We start from the raw sequence: 7,550 nt of genomic DNA, 5'->3' as shown, positions 1-7,550 counted from the left end.
AATTTGTGAAACTTTTTAATGATATTAAATAGTACACATATAATATTTAAATTTTGATTTTTAAAAAAAATAATATATAATGGAGCAAGCAAGTTTCGAACCTCCACCCTCCAAATCAGGTAATCTTTACCACTACACCAACACATTTTATTAAACAAAAAGGAATATAAAAAGATTTATATAGGTGTCCAATTTTATTTTTTGGCTTCACCTCTAATATCATAATAGACACAATCCTAGGTCATTTTTTCTCAGCAGCACAAAAGCAAAAGAAGAATAAAAGGAGAAGGTGGTCGACGGCGGCAAGGGGGTCGGGGTCGTGCTGTACAGCGGCAGGGGGCTCGGGGCTGGGCTCGATGGCAACGATTGGTGGCTCGGGGGCTGGGATCGACGGCAAGTGGCGGGTCTCGGGTCTGGGCTCGATGGCGAAGGGGGTCGAGGTTGGGCTGTATAGTGGCAGGGGACTTAGGGCAGGGCTCGACGGCGGGTGGGGGTCTCGGGTCTGGGCTTGATGGTACAGGGGGGTTGGGGGCTAGGACCGACGGCAGGTGGGGGGTCTCGGGTCTGGGCTCGATGGCGAAGGGGGTCGGGGTTGGGCTGTACAGCGGCAGGGGGCTCAGGGCAGGGCTCGACGGCGGGTGGGGGTCTCAGGTCTGGGCTCGATGGCACAGGGGGGTCGGGGTCGGGGCTCGACCATTTTCAGAAGGGAAAGGACTCCAAGAAACTGGTAATGAAAAAAAAAATTAAAGCTTTACTTTGGTTTTGCCTTTTGATATTATTACTTTTCTTATGTTATTCTTTCTGTTTGTGTGAGTTGAGTTTTTTTTTTTTAAGAAATGCTTAGAACTCTGTTACGATATTACCCATAAAATTTTCGATTAAGGTTGTCCCATCCTTCTTTGTTATCTCTGAAAGTTCAAAACTTGTGCTTGATTTATTCTGCGGTGATATAATTTGGTGGATTTGGGTTTACCTATTTTAAGGTTTATGTATATGCTCTGTTTTGATATGTAAATTTTGAGTAGAATATACAAAAGTTCTTGCCGATTTTTCTTATTTGTGCTCTTAACTTCTTTTATTCTTTACAGGTAGTGGTTGATTTCACTGCATCATGGTGATGATCTTGCCGTGTCATTGCCCCAATCCTCACCGACTTAAGAAGAATTCAAGTGTCATATTCCTGAAAGTTGATGATGATGAGATGCAGGTATTAATCTACAACTTTTTTTTTATACTAACAAAGGAGTTAAGATGAGGCCTCTCATTATTAGTAGTCTCTATGATAATTTGTTCATACACAATTATGGTTTAGGTTTGATTTTTGGGGTTTAGATGATATTTAGAAAAGAGAAAAGATAATATGATGACATTTGTGCCTTTTATATTGTTATATGCATGTAGGATGTTGCTAAGGAGTGGGAAATCGAGGCAATGCCAACCCTTTTGTTCCTTCAATAAGGGAAAATTATTGACAAGATTGCGGGAGCTAAGAAGGATGAGCTTATTGATAAAGTTGCAAAGCATGCAGCTGTGGCTGCTGCTTGACTTTGATTAGCGTTTGGGACTAAATAAAGATCGGTAGCATGAGGCTATCCAATTTGATAAGAAAAATACAACTTTTTATATAAATCATTCATCCTTTTTATTTCTTCTGCACCCTCAAGTTCTCTATTTATTTTAGTTTTGGTTTGACTTTAATGGTGTTTATTCAGTATTGTAGGCTAAAACTCTACTTGGATATTTAAGAGAACCAAGAAAATTATATAAGAGAACCAAGGCAACAAGAAATTCTTCAAGTTGTTGGGTAATATTTTATTTTTTTCTTGTAAGAATTATGTACATTGAGGATTTGATGTATTATTTACATTGAGAATAATGAATTTTTATTAAGAATTATAATGAATTTTTATTGAGAATTATTTAGCCTCATGTGGATTTGATGTTTTATATACATCTCAATTGTATGAATAAATTTTGTATGCATATGAATTTTTATTATGATAAATATAATTTTTTTTTACAAGTTATGGTAATAATAATTACTTATGTGAGTAATTTTTTTATTTAAATTTATATCAAACTTCAATTGTTAAAAATATAATTAAAAAATTTCAAAAATATATATCGAAAAATTATTATATATAAATTTAATGTTACAGCGACACATATTAACTGTCGGCATTACCAGCAACGGCGACACGTATTAACTGTCGGCGTTACTAGCAACGACGACACCTATTAACTGTCGGCGTAGCTACCCTTACACCGGCATAGGCAATTACGACAGTTAGTCGAATGTCGTCATTGCTCAATAGCGACAGTTAAAAACTGCCGGGAAAGCCTGTTTTTGTAGTAGTGAGTGATGCTCTCCAATGAAGAACATCTCATTTAGTCAAAGACATGCCTAAGATACAAGTTTGAACCTTGTCTTTTTAAAGTATAGGAGATAAATGAAGCTAGAATAGTTTAATTCTCTGATACCATATTATGAAAGAAAATGAAATTGTATTGAATTGAATGAATACAGAATACAAGTGGCACCAATATATACATGCCACAAAGAAGAATCAAGAAAAGTACGATACAGTTCCATACTTAAATAAACTATCTGTTTCAACTAATTTAGGCATATAAGGTCCAGTACTAAGCTCAAAATTACTCTCAACAACTTAACTAAACTAACTGATTTAACTAAATTATATATATAAGGTCTAGTGCTAAGATTAAAGTATGTGTTATACTTACTAATGGTGACTTTTTACTGTACAGGCATTACAGTCTCAGACCCCAAATGAAACTCTAAAAGCTCCAAGCCAGAGTATAAACAGTCAACTAGAAAAAATTGAAGAAAGACATTTTCCCATGTTAATAGTTAGAAAAGGAATATTATTACATGGTTTTTTAAGATGTCTACGTTCGAGAAATCTAGCTTGAAATCATAGTCTGTGTACCTAGTATAAGAGGATGATATTGAAAGTGATTGAACCCTTTAATAACTTGCCAAGAACACTAACAAAATGAACTAGAAAAAAGAACAAACACAAACAAGAAATAATGCCAGAAACAGAAACAAATCACAAACTTTAATGAATGATAGAAATAGTAGTCAAAAGAACACCACAATATACATGGTTCAGTGGAATTGGCCTACGTGAGTTTTCACTATGATCAATCTAGAATAATTACAAGGCTTCAGTACAAAGAGAAAAGCTCTCAGCTTTAGCTTTCTTTACCAAAAAAGAGTTTCTGAAATCCCTCAACATCTGGGTTAATGATTCCAGCAACTGAGGGTGTCTCCCTCCCTACGTACACAAGAATATAAAAAAAATATAAAACTACTAGAGCTAAAACATAATTAATATTAAGAAAACAAACTAGCACAATTATCATGTACATGTTATTTTCAAAATTGGGTTGTCAATTTTCATGGCTAGCAAAGCAAGTTCTATCTGCTAAAAATCTCACTAACAAATACAAAACCTATTAAAAAATTTGGTAAAGTAACAAATAATACACAATAATAATAGAATCCAAAACAAAAATAACAATCTTTATTCATTTTTATCAAAAGTGTGCAAGTCCAATAAATATTAAAAACTAAATGAGTGATCCTTTGGTCAGAAATTACCATAAACCAATTTTAGTTTTCTAGATCCATTAATAATGGTATAAATGGCTTATTATTGATCACCAAAGGCATGCCTTCCAATGTATGTTGGTTTGTTCTGCAACCAATTCAACAAACCCAAATTTGAGACTAAGTGGCATGGAAGAGAAGATGTAGAAAGATCATGTAAAATCTTGCTATAGAACCAGTGAAGTTCTTTTCTTTTCTGAGTTCAATATGAGGCAAGCATTTATAATCAAATAATAAAACTAAACACAATAAATGAAACAAAATATGGCCTAATATAAGACAAGCACTTTCAACTTACAAGCATCTTAAATCTAGGCTTCCTTGGCAATATTTTTATCATATAAAGTATATTTCCGCCACTAGTTAAACCTCTGTTTCGAAAACAAAAATATTGAGCATAACAATACATTTTGGATATTTTGATTAACAAACAATCACTTTTTCATAGAATAGTTGCAGCTGTGAAATTTGAATTTTTTTTGCATGAACTCAAAAAATGTAACCAGTCCAGGACAGAGAAAAAAGAGCTAAACTGAGTGTAATGGGATGAGACAAAAACACACTAAAATAAAAACTATTGCATGATCATAATTATTATGGTAACCTAATAAAGTTCATTCATATATCATAGCTACAAATAAAAATATATCTGATTTATTAAAAATAATTCATTCAACAACACGATTATATATGCAACTAGCTACACAGAGAACATAGGACAAAAGATACAATAAGAAAGTGGAGATAAAAAGGGTAATGAAAGCAAAAGACAGATTCAAGTCCAAAATTCAAGCCTTATCATATTAAACCATTCACAACCCCTTAATGAAAGTTTATAGTCCCTAAACACAGATTAAAACTATATAAAACGCCCCACAAATTCATAGCCATCCTAAGAAATGAAAACGAAAAATCGGAATCGTAAACTACTAAGGAAATCTATGAATTTGTACCTCTTACTGTGTCTGGTTCTTGGTGGTTCCTTCTTCTCCTCAACTTAGTCCACAAGGCTATGAAGAAACACTTTTTCCTTACAAACATAAAGAAATCAAATTAAACTTGAAGAAAAACAAGATAATATAAATATTTTTTATTAGTTTCATGAATAGAATTACAATAATTAGTCTTTTATCTTAAAAATTATAATACTAAATACATTCCACTCATTTAGAATTCTATTATCACTGAATATGTAACAAGTGTACAAAGTTAGAGAAATAAATTATATAATTCTTTTTTATAATGGCTGGCTATTGGGCTTTTTCATTTTTGTTGGTTTATGTATATACATATATATATATGCACACACATTTATGTTAATATATATTTATATGATAGTTTTATTACTTGATCTGAAATGATCGACTATTACTGAGAATGAAAAATGTTGAAGGATGAAAAATGCGGAAGGTTGACAAATATATTGAAGATATAGGCTTAAACATAAGATATAATTTATATTATGTTTTAACCAATAAGCTTTTGGCTCATAATTTACTTCATAAAACGTTAATCTAGGCCACTTATATTGAAAACACGAACCAAGACATAACTGCTCATAATGATCAACCCAAACCTTCAATTATATTGAAACATACTATACAGGGCATTAATCAGTATTATTCATCGACAATTAAAATGAAAATAATAACAGTTTAATTCTTATGAATGCTTTGAGCAACCTGTAGTGATCTAATCTCATCTAGTTGGAGAGCATTGATACTGAACAAATATTGATAATTAAAGAGTATGTGAAACTAAAGAATAAAAAACTTAAAAGTAAATAATAACACTAATCAATATCCTTATAAGAATGTGAAATAGAATCTCACCTATAATGGTAGAACCTTTAAGGTTGGCCACACTTTAAAATTGCAACACCGTTTCTTTTAGTAATTTAATCCAGTCCTAAAACCACATCAATTTATCATAAACCAATGATAAATAAACTGAGAACTTTTGATATTGAAAAACACAAATAAAATTTTACAGCTTTACAAGACTTACTGATCATTTCATGACAATCTATTTTAATACTTATCTATAAATATACACATGTAAGACATGAATTATACTAAGGAAAAAATAAAGATAAAGGTAATAACCACTCAATGATGATAAGGCAACCACTACACCACATCTGCCTATTCACCATATAACCAAAACATTATGCAAGGAACAAGAAGTGCATAAACAACTTACAGAACTGAGGTAAAGCAATTACACTCACATGCATAGTCACATTGTGAAGCTGACAAATTAAATGTGGTGGCAAGTTGGGGTAATTGGGTATATGAGCATCGACTTCCTTGTTAGTGAAGCAGCAACCTGCAACCTGTCTAGAAGACTTGAATTAATAACAGTTACTCACAACATCAAGGAATAGGGAGATGAAAAGTACAATACACCCAAGGAAAATAAGCACCACTTTTTAAGAAACTAAAACTGGAGATCTTATATACAACAAAAGAAGGCATCAATAATTTTTGAAGAAACTAATTAGAAAATATAGTTTAATTTTAATTAATTAGTAAGAAGATATAATTAGGTATACAAGTAACAAAGAACAATAGAGAATAAATACATAATTATTTAATGATCATTAGGATCTGCATTTTTCCTAACTTGTGAAGATGAAAGAAATAACAATAATGCATATTCTTCATCTTGAAAAGTGACTGAAACTATTCTAAAGTTAGATAAAAAAAAATAACGTGTTTTACTTTGAGCGGGCTTTCCCTGAAAAGATGCCGCCTTTTTATTTAGTTTCCCTCTTTTTCATTACCGATTTTTTTACTTTACTTATTAGTTATTATAATACTTTTTCAATAAAGTTATATTCTTGTGTTGTAAAAAGGGTTATTTGTTGTAGTTCCTAGTGTACCATTGACTTTACTAGTGAAGGTTAATTCATAATTTGATTATGAATTTGACGCCAATAACCTTTTCAGCTCCAAAAAATAACCCAATAGGGAATCATCATTCAATCTATAAGAAGGTATAGATTCGATATCTGTTAAGCTATGTCCCCAGCCATACACATCATTGAGTCCCCAAAACAATTGTTCTTAGCCTGATTATTCAAACAAACCGTAACACATGAATCAAAGGATCAAATGACATATATAGGAGTTCATAATAACTTCAGGATTAAGACCAATTTGTATATGATCATCAGTTGATGTGTTTTATAATACTACGAAACGATATTTAAACAAGTATTATTAAATCACATCTGGTCCAGTTCTACATACTCTCAGAATGCAAAGTACCTCCACTAAAGTGTTCTACTACACTAGTAACCTGGATCTAGGTCACATGTATTCATAATACTAGTGGACCGTACTAACAGCAATTAATCTAAAGATTCCATAACTTTATTTTACTGCGAAATATTTATGTTCATTATCTGAATCTCGATCCTCTTATACAAATATGAGATTGAGACGACATAGATGAAATTGGGAAATTTTTTATATTTAGTTAATATTATTAGCAATAATATAGTACATAAGCTACATATATACAATAATTCAACTCATTCATTTAAACCATTGTCTACAAAAATTTCTTCAATAGCACAATTCCCAACAAAAACGACCATATATTTATCATATTTACTAAACTGGTCGAAAGACAGGATTGTCCATTTTATATCGACCAATTATTTTTATGATTGTTAACTGATCAAAAGGAATGATTTTTCAATTTTAAAATGATCAGTTATTTATAAGGCCAAAACCAATTATTGGTTGCTCATCAGACACAATTTTGTCCAATTTATTACGAGTTATCTACAAGGGAGTGTGCTAGTACATTCAATTTTCCAACTATTGTGATTATCACAAGTATTGCTTAACGTGTATGGTTCCACTATCTCTGTATTTTTTCTATATGATATGTTCCGAATAGC

The 7,550-nt window shown here is 31.9% G+C and overlaps 1 long non-coding RNA gene and 1 pseudogene across 1 annotated transcript; one reads left to right on the top strand and one right to left on the bottom strand.

Annotated features, from left to right (window-relative positions):
- The first annotated feature begins 511 nt into the window (after positions 1-511).
- LOC133791809 (thioredoxin H1-like) lies at positions 512-1,923 on the top strand (annotated as a pseudogene).
- A 2,525-nt stretch (positions 1,924-4,448) lies between these two features.
- On the bottom strand, positions 4,449-6,060 carry LOC133789696 (uncharacterized). Its single transcript, XR_009873663.1, has 3 exons — positions 5,868-6,060; positions 5,470-5,545; positions 4,449-4,667 (listed from the first exon to the last, which is right to left on the bottom strand). It is a non-coding gene; the product is annotated as an uncharacterized LOC133789696 (long non-coding RNA).
- Between the last annotated feature and the right edge of the window lie 1,490 nt (positions 6,061-7,550).

This window comes from Humulus lupulus, chromosome 7 (assembly GCF_963169125.1).
Source record: "Humulus lupulus chromosome 7, drHumLupu1.1, whole genome shotgun sequence".
NCBI classification, from domain to species: domain Eukaryota; kingdom Viridiplantae; phylum Streptophyta; class Magnoliopsida; order Rosales; family Cannabaceae; genus Humulus; species Humulus lupulus.
Note: the sequence above shows the minus strand (reverse complement) of the source record. Positions and strands in the feature narration are given on the sequence as shown.